Source organism: Chaetodon auriga, chromosome 8 (assembly GCF_051107435.1).
Source record: "Chaetodon auriga isolate fChaAug3 chromosome 8, fChaAug3.hap1, whole genome shotgun sequence".
NCBI lineage: Eukaryota > Metazoa > Chordata > Actinopteri > Chaetodontiformes > Chaetodontidae > Chaetodon > Chaetodon auriga.
In genome coordinates, this window is record NC_135081.1 from 25,760,296 (window position 1) to 25,779,120 (window position 18,825).

Consider the following 18,825-nt stretch of genomic DNA (forward strand, 5'->3'; position numbering starts at 1 on the left):
CATCGCTGATGGGATCGCTGGCCAATCGGTTTCATCTCTACCTTCAAGCGGGCCAATAGAAAGCCAGTTCTGCCCCTCCTGCTTTACTGCAGAATTCCGAGGCTTGCAGCCAGCAGCGTCGCGAGTCTCTAGGCTGAAATTTGGTATAAATGGACGCACAAGGTTAGATTCTAGTTGTCGTGGTTGTGTTTGTTCATCATATAATGTATGTATGTAACATAGCATAGTGGATTTGTGTGCATTATTGCATGTGGTAAGCACCCATGGATGTCTCATCGGTCGTCTTGGTCCTGTCATGAGCATGTTGTGCACCTCCATATGTCACTTCAGTAGTGGGCCTGGGTGCAGCAGACAGAGGAGAAAGCCATACAGTCATAGTATGTGTGTGTATCTATGTGTGTGCGTGAGAGAGAGAGAGAGAGATGCAGATAGAAATAAATAGGGGGAAGTCGTGCACATCAGGGGCACGGTCAGACAGCAACCTGACTGCCAGAGCATCAGCAGGTGAACATTTTTGACAATGCAACCTCAGCAGTTTTAGCTGATGTGACTTGCACTCAGTGGCAACTTAAAATACGGACACGTTGTACCTTAGTGGAAGTGAGGTAAAGAATCACACCTGGCCTGCTCCTGCACTATAATGTGGGGTCTCGAGCTGTGTCTCTGTGTGACATTTATGAAGACAGTCGTAAAACATGTCACTCACTGCTGACATGTGGGATTAACAGCTGCAGCAACAATCCACACACTAAAACAAATTGACTGGTCCAACAAATCAGACTGCATTCTTTAAACACCAGACAGCCAGAGAGAGAAAGGCATGGAAATGACAGACAGGGATGTATACCAAGGCCAAGGACTGTGAATAAAGAGAGACAGATGGACAGATTCTGTATTTTTCTGTAACAACGCTTCAAAGAGCTTCAAAGACAGAATGTGACAGAGAGACTGAGGAGATGCAAGAGCGAGAGGAAGCCGGCCCGTATGCAGCAGCGAGTTGCCATTGCAGGCCTTTGGTCACGTTTTTACCTCTGTGCTTTTTCACTGAAGGGACGATGCAGCAGCGAGAGCACACGCGCAGAGTCACTGAGTTGCACATGCACACTGCCACACACATACATGCATGTAAAGCCATGCCTGATTTGCAAGGCAAAGCTGAGAGTCACGCCTGCTGTCCCTGCAGCAGATTGTTGCCATGCCTCACTGCCTTCCTTGCTGCAGGCCCAGACGATGACCACGCAGCACGATGAAAGCCCAGAGCATCAGAGCGGGGTTAGCTCGGGGTGAGAGGACAGTCAGCTGCAACTGTCTTCAAACATGCTGCTATAGTGCGGTTGGTTTTATTATTTCGGCTATCTGAAATCCTGCAATTGACTAACGAATAACCCACATTTAATGTAGCAGTGAGTAATCATGTTTGTGGTTATCAGATGTTTTTGTAATCTTCTTGAACCAGCAGATGGGAGGGGTAAAGTTTCGAGTACACATTCTGTTCCCAGTGTGGCACATCCCACCCATACAGCACTCGCAGGATGTGAAAGCAAATTATGATGCTTTTACTTACATTAGTGTTTGACTCGGGTCTGGTTTCTAAAGAGCAGTTTGTACAGCTCATGAGAAAAGCAGGCTGCTGCATGTAAATTCAGATTAATGTTGGTCGTTAACCTTTTACCACCCTCTGTCCTGCCTGCGGGAGGCTAGCACTACGAACACATTTCACTGCTAATACTGTGAAAAGTAACACAAATATGCACATGTATGCAGCATGTATCAATAGACTCCTGTGTTTTTCTACTAAAATTCATTGTAAGGTTCTAACAATATTAAACAGTCAGGTTTAATTACGTGGACCAGCACCTGGAGATGTGGGTTCTGGGTGTTGGGGTGAAATTAATCTATATAAGGGATGTATAACATAACGGAAATGGCAATTGAATTTATGAGCCTTTCAGTGAACAAAAAATGCCATTAAATGTTTCTATTTATTCGTTTTTTGCCAACCTTAATGTCTACTCCTCTCACCGTCAACTCTTTTCTTTAATGCATATTGATTTATATATTAAATCCTTGCCTCATAGAAGTCTTGAGGCGTGCATATACTGTATTTACGTACAGGACATATACATTATACATACAGGAAATGTACAGTGAGGCTTAATAGATTGAATCTGATCCTGAAGCCCACAGTGCTGTCCATGAGGGTGACTTTGTCACCGTGCTGCTGCTAATAAAGTTCTTTTCAATCTCATTTCTACCAAAATGGCTGCCAGTAGTATCCTTTCTTAACCTCTGTCATACCTTCATGTTTCTCACTCCTTCCTGCCCCACACCGCCCCACACCTCCCTGCCTTGCAGTACAAGAAAGGGGGGGAGGGAAAAATCCCCCAATTCTCGGTCTCCACAGCAACAGCAGTCAGATGACCTTGTCTCCGACTTGTTCTGCTGAGTCAGAAATGGAGGGATGGGTGAGGGGGGTGCGGTGAGGGAAGAATCGCAGGGAGGAAGAAAGAGTGGGAGAGAGAGATGACAAAGAGAGAGCGGTGGTACTTATTGTTATTCTAACTGATTCCGGCTGTGTGGATGCTGCTCATTTAGACTGCTGTGTCACACTAATTTACATGAGGCTGATTTGTGTGTTTTGAAGAGTCGCCGTCCATGCAGGACTCAGCCGAGACGCAGATTCAGAGATAGAGATAGGGGGCCTGTGCATGTACGATAGTATGCGTAATCAGTGATTTGGCAAAGTATGATGTTTAAGGTGTGAGTCAGAGCCACAGATGAATATCGTGTATCATGAGGTTTTAGTGTCAGGGGCCATGTGTGTATGGTTTAGGAAAATATGTGTGAGCAAGACTAAAATAGAGCGAGCAGCATATGATAGTGTCTCTATATATACACATACTACATGGCCAAAAGTATGCGGACAACCATACATTACATTCATGTGTGATTATTGACCAACTCATTCCAAAACCTAATTACTGATGTGTTGTTACAACAGCCTCCACTCTTCTGGGAAGGCTTATCACAAAACTGTGGAACCCGCCTGCAGGGATTTGATCCCATCAAGCCTCAAAAGAGCTGCGTGATGTTGGGTGATAAGGTCTGGCTTCAGTCGACCTTCCAGTTCATCCTAAAGGCGCCTGATGCTGTTGAAGTCACAGCTCTGCGCCGGAAAGTCATGTTTTTCCGCACCGAATCCCAAAGAAAACATTTCTTTTGGGGCCTTGCTTTGTGCGTGGGGGCATTGCAACTGTTATGATACAAAGTCGGGATTAGTTCATGGTATAGTATTCAGATTTATTTTTCTTGGACCTTAGAGACCACCAAACTATGAAAAACAGCCCCGGAGTAACAGTGCTTAGTGTACAGTATGTAAACAGGGGTGTCCACATACTTTTGGCTATATAATACATGGACAGACAAAATTAGGGTTTGAATGGAGTGTACGGAGTCATTCGTATCTGTGTGTGTGCTTGCATGTGAATGTGTGTGTGTGTGTGAAGGTGATCCTAGATAATCCGGTTTTATAAATGTCTGACATAATCTGTGTTCCACTCACAGTGTCCAGAACGGGGAGAAGGGAGGAAAAGAGCCAGAGACAAAGAGAAGAGGGGAGGAGGGAGAGACAGGGAGACAGCAACAAAAAGAGGGGAGGGCTGGGATGCCAGGGGATGGATGATGGACAGGCAGATGGGGTTATGGAGGATAGAAATGAGGCGTGAGAGTGGGGGAAGGGAAGAAAAAAGATGAAGGGGACAATAAATAAGACAGAGATGAAGGAGGAAAGAGCCAGGTGGGTGGTGGAAAATTCCTCCAGGATTTAGTGTGGAAAGAATGACACAGGACTGTCAATGAAGGTCCGGTTATCATGGAGGGGTAGATGTGTGATAAAGGGCAAAGGAGGGGAGATGGAGGGCAGGGCAGAGTCTGTAGTCAGAAACTTGATAAGGAACGCAATAAACAGGAGGGAAAACAGGAATCTGTCAATACACTGGAATGTAGGTTTGTCTGAGCTCAAAATCCATTTACATGAGCAGAAGGAGTGAAAATGTGGACAGATAATCGGTGACTGGAAAGAACCAAGAAAAAAGGATTTACAGTATATTTATCAGTTCTGTTAATACACAGAGAGACAAATCTGTGAAAGCAACAAAATATGTCAGACATGCGTCACAGCTCCTCTTTTTGATTTAGATTTACCATAAAAAGCTGGGATGCTGAACACACATCTAAAACACAATGTGATCATTTTCTATCAATCCTGTTTGACATGCTCGGCTGAAACAGGACAAAGACAACACGTGTAATGCTTTACTGATCAACTTTGTTGATTTCTGTAAATATTCTGAATTTGATGCAGCAACACGCTTCAAACAAGTGGAGACAGGAGCGACTAAAGACTGGGAAAGATGTGGAATGATCCAAAAACACCTGTTTGGATCATTCCACAGGTAATCAGGTTCATTGGTGACAGGTGATGGTATCATGTAGTAGAGTATACTAACATGCCTTACTCTGAATTATAAACCTCATGTAACCTGCTCTGTCAACACTCATAGACAGTGTAAAACACGGAAGTAGTCTCCATGACGTCATCTATAGGTTTCTAAAGAGCCGTTGTGAAGCTGAGTGACTCCACCAAACTCACAGCTGATCCAAAAAATGGGCAGAGGGGAGGAGGCTGAATGAAGCCTGGCTGCTGAAACCTAGCAGCCATGCCCATAACTATGTATAACTATAAGCCTCAGTATGATTTAAAGTAGTGAGTTATATAAAGAAAATCACCCCCAGTTATCACGAAATGGAGAAATTAGCATAAGAGACCCAAACCTTTTCCTACTAGGCTGTAAACAAGCTGGGCAGTTTAATATGGAGGTCTATGGGGATTGACTTGCTTTTTGGAGCTAGTCTCAAATGGCTGTTCAAGGAACTGCAGTTTTTTGAAACTTCTACTGTGTCACATATTCAACAGACACTGACACAATTCAAAACACACGCACGGTGAGAGTATGTTCAGCTTTGACATGGCCCTCTACACCCCCACTTATTCGAGTTGATTAGGCCTCTGCTCAGGCTGGGAGTTATAATGTCAGAGGTGCAACGACGGAGATGTTTGTACATGCCCACACAGTGCTGGGAGGACATCTGTCCAAATCATCTGTACGTGTACCATGAGTGCGTAGGAACTTTAAAGATGTGCTATTTTTCCACCAGAACTGAAATCCTGGCAGGACAGAGATGACTTTGAAACAGCATTTAGACCTTAACGTCAGGAAATTAAATGCACAAAAGTCTAATGAAACAGCACAGGACCTGGGACACCCAGTGCAGCCTTTCATGGTGTTATTAATCACGCCTGAGTTCGTCCTGCTGTGACATGACAAAATGTCGGCCATGAATTGCATTTGAGAAAATTAAAATTGAGGAAAGACATAAAGGACGGAGAGGAAGGGTAAAGATTTGTTCCAGAGGAGCTGATGGACGTCAAGAAGTAAAGTCTCACAAAACACGAACCAGATGGAGATTCAAACACAACCTATCAGAGATATTTGTTAATTCGTGTGATAGTAAATCCAAACGCACACACGACTACGGCCTGCCACTGTTGTCAGTAATTCCTCTCTCTCATTCCATCTGTACACCTGGTTCTGAAGCGTTTCCCCTCCTCCATCTGTCCTCCCTGACCCCTCCTCCTCCTCTGGTAGCTGTCCTTCCAGCACCACCGCCACTGCAGCAAAACCCGCTCCGCTCTACCTTTAACACCATGTTTTCTTTTTTTTTTTTTTTTTTACTACCCCACCTACATCGTAGCTGCATAACACCACTTACATGCCTTCTATGAGTAATCTCTGCAAACAGCAAACAAAGAATCGGGAACACCGTGCTTTGAATGTGGAGTCGCGGCTGATCTGCACTCTTTCCAAACTGGTTTCTGATACACTGCGACTGGGTTTGACTGTTGAAATATTCATTGCTCTCAGGTGGTTTTCCTAATATGTTTCCCCCGAAAAGATCAGCAGCTGCTAATTTCTTGTACTCAAGTCAGTGGTTTCAATACAACATCTTTTTATGCACACGGAGTAATGATTGAAAGACGTATGAGTGAAACTAAAGAGCATTTAATGAAGAGTCTCAGTCAGCAAGGCCATTAGAAGGCAAACCTGTTTTCCATTTTATGTAACTGCCTTTTAGTAGGTATTTATTCCCCGTGTGCACTTAAAGCCCACTTAAACTTCCATTAAAATGCCATGAGTGCTAAAATGTTGGTATTCTGCCATTAAAACTTTAAATGGTACCAGTATCACTCTATTTCACTCATACAGACACTTCAGGAATATTACTTGACAGCAGTTGTTCAACATTCATGTTCAATATTTGACAATCTCGGCTTTCTGTACAGAATTAAAGGCTGTCCGTCTTCTCTTAATGGTAAAACTGTGGACCTGTGTGCGTGGGGCTGCTGTAAACCCTGTTCATCACAGGACGTTAGGTTTTATCACTTATGGTAAACTTCACTCTCATCACTGCTCTCTGCATCACAAAGTTGGACTGACTTCCTCACTGACTGAAGAAATGATAATCTCATGATATTTGCTGCGAAGGCTCTGCTGTTAAAGCTGCCAAACGGCCTCACGTCTCTTTTCTCCTTTAAATGCTGTAATTATTGTGCAGTAAACAGCAAATAAATTGAATGAACAGCAAACTGCCCTCAAGATAGACTCGTTAATCTCTTCTGGCTTTATTATCTGATGTTTTTTATGACTCTCGTAATGGTTTTTAACTACTCCTTCGCCTACTGTGGTTGTCTGGCCCAGTTTGTGCGTTTTGTTTGTGGTTGTGTGAATGTTTCTTGCTCTGAGGTCAGAAAGAGATTTCAACCTCAGCGAGACCACCTCATTAAATAAAGTTTATATAAAACCATTTGTACCTTGTAAGCAGGTAATTTCTTTGATCTTGAAGGTTATCTTTACAATAGTTACAGATGATTTCAGAAATAAAGTACCAATGAGGCTGTTTTCAGCCAATGAGCATCAGAGCAAATCCTCAAGGTTCTTTAGTAAAATATTAGTTATTCATTATTTAAGTCGCCAGAATTTCACCTAATGTAGTATGTGTTTAAATATTTTTTCACTCTCTGCTTTCAGCTACCATGGCTGATGAGATCGTGTGCCAGGCAGGTATTACATGATGTCACCAAACTGTAATCTGCATTAATACAATGATAAAGGTGTGATCAACATGCCCTAAAGAGTGGAACACAACTGGCAAGAGAATGAGGAAGATGTCAGTCAAATACAGTTTGTACATGCCCACACAGTCCTGAGAAGAGGTCAAATTAAGCAGCACAAATGGAGACACCTGTGTGGGAGCCCAAAGGTGTGCAGGGCTTTTCATTACTCGTTTGACATTATCGTTTGAAATACGCCTGTTGGCTCTCTCGGCTTCATGTTCAGCTTAGCTCATACAAACAGAGGACCTGTCCAAAGGTAACAGAATCTGCCTACCAGCACCTCACGAATTAACCTGTTCTCGTGTGTTTATTCCATAGAAAAAAGCAAACTCTAACAATGATTTGTGGTATTATGGAGGTTATGTGGGGCAGTAGTGCTGGCCAGATTAAATTCCTGGAAGTGGACGACTCCAGGAAGTGTTAATTAATGAGCTTTAGAGGTGTTGGCAGTCAGACTTGTTTTAACTTTGGACCCCATTTCTTGACACTAGATCATGCTAACTGGCTGTAGCTTCATATTTTCACTACAGACGTGACAGCGATATCAATCTTATCAACTAACTTTCTGCAAGAATGTGAGTGAGCGTATCCCCTAAAATGTCAAACTAGAACATCAGATTAACCTCATCTGTAAAGTGACACAGTAGCATGAATTAAAGACTTTAATTTTAAGTTGTTCTCTGTGAAAATATCGTTCATAATGAGATAAAAAAAAAAAACTGAAGTACTTAACCGAGCCCTGTCATTTGTATCTAATGCCCAAATGTCAAATTGCTTTATAAATGAGGTCACTAGGATGAGGGAAAATGGCTTTTGGCTATTATGATTATTCAGCAGATTATCAGATGAGCTTTGCACCTGAGATGGGCACTGATGGACTTAAGCGGTGCACTCAGTACGGAGGAATTCTTTCAGAATCGTACTCTTGTTACTGCGACCCTTAAATCCTCTTTCCGTTCCAGACGAAGGCGAAAGTGTTCGCTGTGGTTGCCATTTTGCTGACTGTCTAACTGCTCCAGCTGCTTTGAAGCCGTTTGCTTTGTGTTTTTCAGGTCTGCTGAGCTTGTAGTGTGTCACGCTCACTTACCGTTAAGGAAAAGGTTTGCTTGGTTCAGACGGTGCTGGCCGTCTGTAAGCATGGGTCAAGTGTTTTTTCAGAGCCCGTGTGCATCGGCTTACTTGCGGGCAAGCATCCTTTGTCACTCTGATAAGTGACCTGTCATGCAGAGCGCAGCAAACTGCCCCAACCTGATTTAAGAGACAGGATATTTTATCAATGTGTGGCAGATATTTTGTCAGCATCTTGTGTTAGCTGTGTGTGTCTATGGATTCCCTGCTGCATGTACATGTGAGCTGCTATATGTGTGCGTAGCGAGTACAGTGAGCAGCCTCAGGAGCGGTGGGAATGATGACAGTGTGGTAGCCTAGATGGAGTCGAGCCATGTGCTCGCCGGGGCTACTGGCCCTTTAATACATATCAGCCAATCAGGCAAGGGATGCTGGGAGCAGGCCGTCCTTGGGAACGACCTTGCAGGGGGCCCATGGATGGAGAGGGTAGAGAGGGAACAGACACAGAAGGGGCAGATAAAGGAGAGGAGAAGGTGGGTTGATATAGAGTGCAGATGAAGCTGGGAGAGAAAATTTATAGCAAGAAATATGAAAAATGAACTCATCTCTAGCACAAAAATAAATTTACTACTACATAAAACAGACAGGTGGATACAGTAAATAGACAGGTAATTAGATGCAGACTGAAGAGTCAGAGACAGATAGTTGAGGACACTAAGAAGATTAAAAGTTCAGCTGCGTAGTTCTGCCTCTCTCTGTCTCTTTCTCTCTCCCTCTGTAACAGACATGCAGACGTCACCCCGGCCAGATTAAATTGACAGCATGCCACACTCTCTCTCTTGCATAAGAATTTCTCTGAAAGGGATGAAAGGGAGGAAGAAGAATAGGGCTCAGAGCTGAGAATAGAGTCTCAGATTTCTTGAGACTCTTTTGCGAGGAAAATAGGAGACTCCTTTAAAAAACAGTTAAACTTAAATATTCTTATTCACTGTCTTGTTGAGAGTTTGACGAGAAGATTGATACCTCTCTCGTGTCTGTGCGGTAAGTATGTTACAGCCAGGAGACAGCTAACCTAGCTCGGCATAAAGTCAAACAGGGGCATAGAGACTCAGTCCAAAGGTAAAAAGATCCTCCTAGAACTGACTTACTAACACATGATATCTTGTTTGTGCACAAAAAACAAATTCTAAAAAGGACAAGCTGTGGTTTTTCATGGTTTATGTATCAGTCTTATCCTGCCCCATGAGAACTACACATTATATTAATGTAAAGTCTTTATACTGTGAACATTCTCACACACCGGATTCCTGATCTTTGTGGTAACTGTTTTGTTTTTTCTCTTTCTTTCTACATTTATTATGCTACGCACCAACGTCCTGAGGCAAATTCCTTGTGTGTGAAAACCTGCCAGGTGACTTCTCCTTGGCCAGTAGCAGAGATAGTTCTGCACAAATGTTAACCCCCAGTTTTGGAGAGAGCCAGGCTCTTTATGCTAAGCTAAGCTGACATCTTCTAGCTTCCTATTTACCGTGCAGACAGGAGAGTGGCATACGGGAGAATACAGGAGTGATTGTGCTTCTTTGATTCAGTGCTTAATTGTAACATCAACAATAGCCTAAAGATGTGCTCACTTGAGTGCCAAGTAAGGTTTCCAGGCCTTCTACACACAGTATGTGGTGTCAGCAGCAGGCACAGCACTGCTGTGGCCCCTCCAGATGTGTTGCCATGTGTGTGGCCCCATTCTGTTCCAGATGACAGAGTGAGGGTATGCTTGTGCGTGTTTGCATGTGTTTGTGTGTCTGCCTTTGAGTATGTAAGTGATGGATGCCTCCAAAGACACTCAGACCCCAGTGTGTGTTAACATGTTGGTGCCTGTGTGCGTCAGCGTATTTATGCATGCACCGTGTGCATCAGTGTGTGCTCTCTAGCCGTGGGACTAGTAGTGTGCGTGTGTGTGTCTGTGTGCGTGCGTGTGTGTGTGCATGTGTGACTGGGGGCTTGCTGCTGTGCCCAATGAGTCAGTGTGATGGAGTGCTAGCCCGACGCTATGCTAGCGAAGCAACCTCAGCAATGTTTTCATTATTGATGCACCCAGTCACCTCAGACATTGGACCCCACCCTGTCTCACAGTTCCTCTCTAGCAGAACACTCAAGCACACTTAAAAACACAGACACACACACACAGACACACACACAGACGCACACACACACAATTTAAAGATTGCAGAAAAAGAAATATGCCTCTACTCTGCTCGCTTACTGTGGTAGTTCATTTAAGTCTGTGTCAGCAGTGTATGCATAAGTAGCTTTGTGTGTGTGTGTGTGTGTGTGTGTGTGTGTGTCCTTGTGTGTTTCCGTGTCTTCGGTCTCCGAGGCTTGTCCACTGCATGTGTATTCATGCCCTTATCCTGAGCTCTGTTCTGACAGAAAGAGGCTGCTGTGTGCTCGTTACTGTAAGACTCTCACAGACATTGTTCCCTCAGTGGGAGTGTGGAGTGTGTGAGTGTGTGTAAGTGACTGGGTAATTGGCTCTCCACTGGCCGCTGCTTTTTCCCCTCTGTGTACACTCACACGTACAGTTACAAACTGTGGGCTAAATGTAAGCTGATGGTCTGTGAGAGCCATGTTATGTGGACGACTCGTACTGTACATATGACACCGACCGTGACTAAAGCACTCGTCATTCGGAAGGTGCAGGAGGATAGTAAAGGGAACGCCGGCTGTCAGGGTCACCCCCGTCAGGTGACCCTGGAAAGTGGAGGAGGTTGCCCTGGCAACAACCCCCCCCCACCCACCCACCCTTCACTCCTCATCATATTACTCATCTGTCACACATGCTGCACACACAGATACTAGTAGGTAACAGTCAGAGCCAAAATTAAACTCACCTGAACTCCACCTGCTAATGGAAAGAGGAATGGGAAGAAGGAAAGGTAATAATGCATGCAATGTGCATCAAAGATTTCTGTACAGCCCCCTTTTATCATCTCAAGAACATTGCAAAGCACGTCCCATTTCATCTCTCCCTGATGCAGAGACGCTGGTTCATTCGTCACCTCAAGGCCGGGTGACTGCAAGATACTAAACCTCTGGATTCCTGCCAGGAGCCTCCAGCCTACCGCTTGGATACCAGTGACAGAGTGGTTTCATTACTAACTTTACTGGCTACAAACCTGTAGATGAGAAAAGTGACACCACTCTCATGGGTGTTAGTCTAGCTTAGTTAGCTTAGCTTAGCATAATTATCTTTCATTGGTCCAGGCATCAAAACTATTTGTTTAGGAGGGCATTTATTCATGATATAGGTTCTTAATAATTTGAAATTTCTTATTTTTATTCTATATTTACATAAATTGTGACATAAATTGTCGTATTTTGACATTTTCTTTTGAGTTAAATGATGCAGGCAACAAATATTATTGTTACTTCTATTTTTAATGAGTGAATGAGTAATGAGTGAGTGAAGGGGAAGGAGGATCAGTGGAAATGGGGCAGAAATGCTGCACAAGTGCTAATTGGGGAAAATAGCTTATGTTGCAGTTTGCACTTTCCTCTGGTGTGTGTCACCCCATCTTGTGTCCTCTACAGACTTCCATTAGTTCCCTCCGTCCTCACCCCTCTCCTATGCTAAGCTTCCTCTCCTCCCCTCTCTCCTTCTTTCCCTCTTCCTCCCTTGCGAGCGAACTCAATGGTGAGTCTAATTTTAGCTGTGACACGTCAGTTACACTCGACTATTTTTGCCCTAGATATTTGCTTCTTACATATGCATTTTCACATCGGACATCTTGAGTGGAAGTGTGTGCGTGTGTGCAGCATGTGTGAACAGATGAGTAATGTGATGAGGAGTGAGATGAAAGGAGGGGGATGGGAGGCAGCAAGTCTCCAGGGACATTTGACTGGGGTGACCCTAACGGCTGATTGGCTAATTCCCTGTCCTCTGAGCCATCCCATGATGCTTAGAGGAAGGATAACTCCCAAGGTTATGCATGCCAACACATGGGGAACATGCAGCTAGCAACACAACTGCACGCACACACGTACACGCACAACTTATCCTTGGCAAAGCCTGAGGGATTGTCACATTTCCATTTAAACTGCTACAGACATGTTCTAACAGTAAATCACAGGTCATTCACATCCTCAGAAGAGCAAGGTGAGAGACAGACAGAGGACAGCTGGGCTCAGCTACAAACAAACCTGTTGGTAAAACTCATCTTTTCTGTGTCTGAGTTGAACAAAAGTAGTGCTGAAACATCAGTTGCTTTGCTGTCATTGTGTTTGACATAAGCACTGAACATCTGCTTTTCTCACCATTTTCTGACATTTTATAGGCTAAACAAAGTGGAAAAAAAAACTTTACAGGTGAACCGATCTAGAAAATAGCAGCTCTGAACAAGAGCTAAGTGCATATCTTTGCATTTTTTGGTTTGTTTTGACTGTATTTTACATGCTGAAATATAAATAAACACATAAAACAAACTAGCAAAGTGTGAAAAAAGCATTATATTTGCTATATATAGGAACAAAGTTTGCTCAGAGCTCTGTTGTTATCAGTTGACATCTGTGAACAAATGACAGCACGAGCTACTGCCATAGTAAGTTCATCACTGATAAAGACCACAATTGAAAGATCTGAGAAATAAAATGAGAAACTGGACCTTTAAACAGGATTTTTTGTTGTTTTTCTTAAAAATCACATCAGAAGCATCAGATGATACTGCATGTTCAAGTTAAGATCTATACATATAGCCTATACTGAGCTTATTTCAGCCAGAATACCCACAATGCAGCACTACTTGTTAGCTGTGCCCAGCTGTTTAACTAATGCTAATGTATTAGCCACATTATTCAGTCCGGGGATGCTGGCAGTGGCTGAGGTCAATCAGGATTAAGTCCTGCCATATTGCGTCCTGTTGACCTGCAGTGGACAACTGATTTTAAGAGGTTAAACTCAATCCGCTTGACAATAGCACGGAGGAACAGACATGAATATAATTGGGACGGATGTCTTTGTGTCCTTGTGACATCTGCTGACTTTGCTTGTAGGTTTTTATTGATAGTTCAAACAATGGCATGCTGTTTCCCTGAGTATCTGTGAGTGCGCCTGCAGGCTTGATCAAATTGAAATGAACATCTGGACACACCCTGGCAGGTTAGTAGGCAAGGGTACACACACATGCACACACACACACACACACACACTACAAACACCTCATTAACTTGAGTAGCTCTAACCCACAAATAAGTCACCATTCATTAGAATATGCCATGTTAGCTAACACATGCTAACAAGCCGTGCTACTAAATCAAGGTTGGTTTACTCTGGCTGAATGAGCCGTCAGGCCATTCATCACTGTGTGAAAACACAGCGTGATTCAAGACGTTTGAGTGCATTGGTGTGTTCGTGTCAGAGTGTGTATGCGAGACAGGAAGGTTGCACGTGTGCCCAGACATGCGATTTCAGATTGGATGAAATAAGGGATGATGAAGAGGAGGGAGTTTGGATGAGTACCCAAGAGGCACTCAGTCGTTCAAATGTTGTGTCATCACTGGGGATTGAAACATCTGGCACTGTGGTGGTGTGCTGGCCTTGACTGGTTTTGCTCATTTGCTCACTCAGTCACAAACACACATAATCAAGCCCAGACTAACCCAGGCTGATTGAGTCCGCCTGTCTCTGTTAGCAGAGTGCTATTGTACTGTAGGTAGTCCTGATTAAACAAATGCTCCATTTTCTGTCATTTTGTTTGAACAATTCTGGTCTTTGGATTATTTGTTTACATACTGTGGGTGCAGACGGGTGAGTGCAGAAACATCATGAATACAGACGCTTCCATACAGAGAACGAGGAGTCATGAATGGTTTCACCAGTATGAAAATGACTTAGATCTTATTGTGCGCTCTAGCTTTCACAGTCACCAGATCTCAGCCAAACTGAGGGCCTGTGGGAGATATTGGATCACAGCGTTAGTTAGACAGTGCTCTCCCCACCAGCATCAAAACACCTAATGAGGGAATATCTTTTGGAAGAATGGGTGTTTATCACTCCAGTAAAGATCCACAAACTCGGAGAATATGTGCCAAGCATTGAAAGTCTTCTGGCAGCACATGGTAACCAAGCATCTTTAATTCAATAACCCATTACTGTTGTTTGTATGGAAACTGGCCAACAAGCACAAGGGAGGAAGTAAAAAAGAAACTGAACACGCAGTTCGGTTCATTCAACTTTAGGCAAAGTTGTCACTACTAATAATCTCCAGCTACCACCTTCTAATACAGGACTGTGGAGGCTTTAAAGCATTAACCAGTGGCTTTGTTGATGGTTAATGCATAATTTATCGATGTGTTAGAGCTGAATTATAAGCATTATTAAAAACAATGAGTTGTCAGGTTGTGAAAAATCCCTCTGGCTTGTTTATACTGTCCTCCAGCATGAAACACATTTTGTCTTTTTAAATTAGTTCTTTAAGTTCATCATGGAAACTTCCACATTGGACAGTTTGGCTTCCTGCCTTCTGGAAAGCAGCTGCATTGCCTCTGGTCCTCTGGTTTATTAACATCTTTTATCTGGAGACTTTTTATTAATGCTTTAGCATGTTTAACTGCAAACATGAGGGCTTATTGGAGAGAGAGGAATCCATGGACTTTTATTAATGGATTACAAACATTCATTTATTTATTTTAGATCATCTTTTTGGCATTGTTGTATATGTTGCAGGTGTTATGCACTGTTACCATTAGGCTACCACTGCACCCCTGGATTACTCACATCTATAACTGTAGATAACGTTAAAATTATTATCCAACAGAGCAGATAAACACCCGACAGGGGGATTTTACACAAGCTGACAATCCAAAAGACAATTAATCTCCATGCTCAAGTGAACCTTGAGTTTAACATTTTCCATCACAGGTATGTGTTCCCAAGGTCGACAATGAACCTTCAAGCACAAACATTAGTAAATCATTTAGTTTCCATTTATAAATCCATCAGTTATGACTGGATGAGTGTGTGCATCCCCACTTTGTGTTTTATAAAGAAACCTGTAATTAAAACGTGTGTGTCGGTTTTATTGCGTATGACTGATCCTCATCATACCAGGGTGAATTACCACCAAGTGTATTTAAACCTAAAGGGTGGTTTTATGACCCCATCATTTGCCACCTTATCCTGCTGATTGAAGCATATTTCTCCTCTGCTGTAACGCATTCGCATGTCGAAAATGATTGTACTTCATGATGACTGCAGCTCATAAACCCCCGTCTCCTCTCTATCTCTCGACACATCCCGTCCAGGTGGAGCACCTGCTTAACAGTGTAACAAGACCGTCCACATCTGTGCACACCATCCCTCTGCCTGCATCTGCAGTGTAGGCCCAATGGCTGTGATTGGAGGAGAGAGAAGACACACCCCTGTTTGAGTGGACGAGAGCTGAGACTCAGCACAACGTGAATGGATTAAGAGGACTCTCATGTTGCTGGGCTGGGTGAAAATGACCATTGTTTCTGTTAACACAAGCACAAAAATAAAAAATAAAGAGGAAATGAAAAGAGTGTGGGGAGAAAGGAGGAAGTACTGCAGGTGTAGGACATTAGAGATCAGCAGAGGAGTGAGTGGAGGACTGTGTAATGTCACCGTCTGTCTCTCTCTGTGTCACACCATCCTCTCACACTTCTACCTTTTAACACAGGAAGGACGCTGCACACAAGCCAACAGCCCCCCCGCCGATAATACCTGGTCGCTACGATTGCAGATAACATAATTTGTGGGTTAGCTGTGAGAGATTTAAGCAAGCAAGACATTTAAAGGGCATGTTGGACATCCCATCCCTTTAAATGAGAAAACGTGGAGACAGTTAAAGGGAGTCACTCAGCAGGTGCAGAAGAATGATGCAACCTGAGCTGACAGCATTAAATATTAACCATCATTTTAAACCAACTGGCATCACGCCTGCCCCAGGGAAACAAGCTGCAAATGTCACACACACACACACACACACAAAAACACACACAGGGTTGCGCCCATGCAGACACACTCACCACTCACCTACAAACGCAGCACTGTGGCCTGTTTGTCTTTTACTTACTATTTGTAATGTATGATTGTCTCTCAGCATTGATACCTGGATTAAATGTGTGATGTTACACTCATTATATTCTCCAAAGGTGTTTTAACTTCAGAATTTTATTTTCTGTAGTTTAAAGAAACGACACATTTCTCCTCTTGCACATTAAAGGTGAATTCATAAACAATAAAGCCCACTCTTGCTCAGTTCAGTACAGCCTGCTACAGCCTAACTTGGCCTGGTATGACCGTGAGCATGGTGGCTACTGTTAGCAAACTTTAGATAGCTGACATTACTGCATCAGGTCACTCACTCACTGCCTGGTGTCGACTTGTGTTACATAATGTTTTAGCATTTAGCATTATTCTGTAGCTACCATTTGTGGCCACAGTGGTGCTGTTTGGCAACGTTTATATTGACTCACTGTCCATTTGCAGATTTTCAGAAACTTAAATTATTATATTTTATAAAATGTATTTCCAGTATTTACCTTTTTACTAACTCATCTGTGCTGCTGTGAGCATTATTCTGCAGTCATCTTGTAAATATATACTGTCATCACCCTTAAAAACAAAGCAGATCATTTTCTAATCATACACCACATAAACTTTTCAGTTACATCATCGCCTCATGTAGGGAAATAGTTGCATTCACTGTTTGTCCGTGCTGGTCCTGCCTTAGGCATGTAGAGAGCAAAGTGCTGTAATATTGAATATCACTGCAGGACCATTATCACATCAGTCTGTCCCCAGGATGACTCTGTTCGTCCTGGTCGTTTGTTTCAGTCATACTGTTTTGTTTAGATATCAGATTTTGCTGTTGCACACAGTTCTGCAGACAACTTAACAAATACTGTTATAAGACTACAATCATGTCAAGTTTTCACATTAATACGGCTGTTATCATGATACAAAGCGTGTGTGTGTGGAGCAGCAACATGCTCCAATCAGATAGTTTGCTCTCTTCACATTGCAACACTTAAAGTATTTACAGCCTTACTGAACTCATTTAAATGTGTTCATTTGCACTTTTCACGTTTGGGTTAAAACATTCCTGAGATTGTTTTTTCCCCAAAGTTTTCCCACATTTCTTTTTTAATATCTTTGCCTTTAACTGGTGCATTTTAATGACCCAGCGTGTAGGTTTTCAAAGTGAGAACACTGGGAAACAAGTAACATACAAATCTGAACCAAACTGAGCCGAGCCAGGCCTCTCCCAGCTGTCCGTCGGCCTTGTCTGCCCTCCACCATCATCTCCTCTTTAATCCCCAAAGCCTCTCTCTCTCTCTCTCTCTCTCTCTCTCTCTCTCTCTCTTCCTCCTTCATCGCCTGCGCCCCTTATCTACTCCCCCTGCTCTATCAGTTTCTCTCTCCAGACTCGCATGCCTTCCCCGTTGCGAGGGCGTGTGACAGTGTCACTCACCATGGTGCGAGTGTTCGTGCCTCCCTCGTCCTCTTGCTCTCCTCTCACACAGTGTGTCCTTCTGGCCTGGTGTTTACAGAATTAGCCCCGTTGAGAGATGATGAAGCGATGAAAAAATAAGAGAGGGGGATGGAGAGAAAGGAAGCTGAGAGCAGGTGAGGAGCTTTTTGGGGTGCTATCTGGACAGCCAGTGGAAAACAGGGCTACAATCATGGATGCTTAAATTATAATCTACTTAAACAACTACAACTCTATTTTTTTAATCAGCACATTGGAGACTATAGACACACATGCTGTCACCATGGGGGTCCTGTCACGTGTTAATTTCATCCTCTTATAGTCTGAGGGTTCAGCTCTACACTTAAAGAGCGCCGCAGCACTGAACCAAGTTCTATTTATTCTCTTTGGAGAGGAAGTGATTCAACTTTGTCAAATTGCTGTTTAATCTTAACAGTTTGCTTTAATCTGTAATTCTTTCAAGCTCTTTAAATAGACATTCAAGGTCATTCAAGGTGTCCTCAGCCTTGTCAGGCTAAAACAGGCCCGCATTTAGAAATGTGTGTGCATCTCGGTGTACTCACCAACCAAGCCAACAGCATACAGCCGAACATGCTCATCACTGTCATACACATGACGAGCCTGGGCAGAGTTTGTCCATCAGGTCAGGTTGCTGGTGACTCAAAGAGCACTCTGGATCAATGTGGGTACATGATGCATGTTTCTTTGAGCGCCTTTAACATGTGCTGCCGCACATTTGTTCCACTGACAGTCAAGGTCACCTGGTTAATCCCTCCTCACCTACTTTGCTGCGAGTCAAATCAGTCATTTCCTCCATCCCCCCCATCTTTTCTGTCCACCCCGATTCTCTCAATCCTTCTCCTCTGCCTCTATTTTTAGCCAGCTTAGCAGCACTGAAGGCATGAGAGGTTTATTCTCTGCCTTCTCCCTCACTCATTACCTGGCTGCCGATTCACGTAGTCTGTTAATCCCATAATGCTGGAACTACACAGATCACTGCTAGTTTGCAGGAGAGCA

General features: G+C 43.4%; 1 long non-coding RNA gene across 1 annotated transcript; it reads left to right on the plus strand.

Moving 5' to 3' along the window:
• The first annotated feature begins 69 nt into the window (after nt 1–69).
• Nucleotides 70–16,338, plus strand: LOC143324213 (uncharacterized). The gene is made up of 2 exons (XR_013077446.1): nt 70–162; nt 15,599–16,338. It is a non-coding gene; the product is annotated as an uncharacterized LOC143324213 (long non-coding RNA).
• The last annotated feature ends 2,487 nt before the right edge of the window (nt 16,339–18,825 follow it).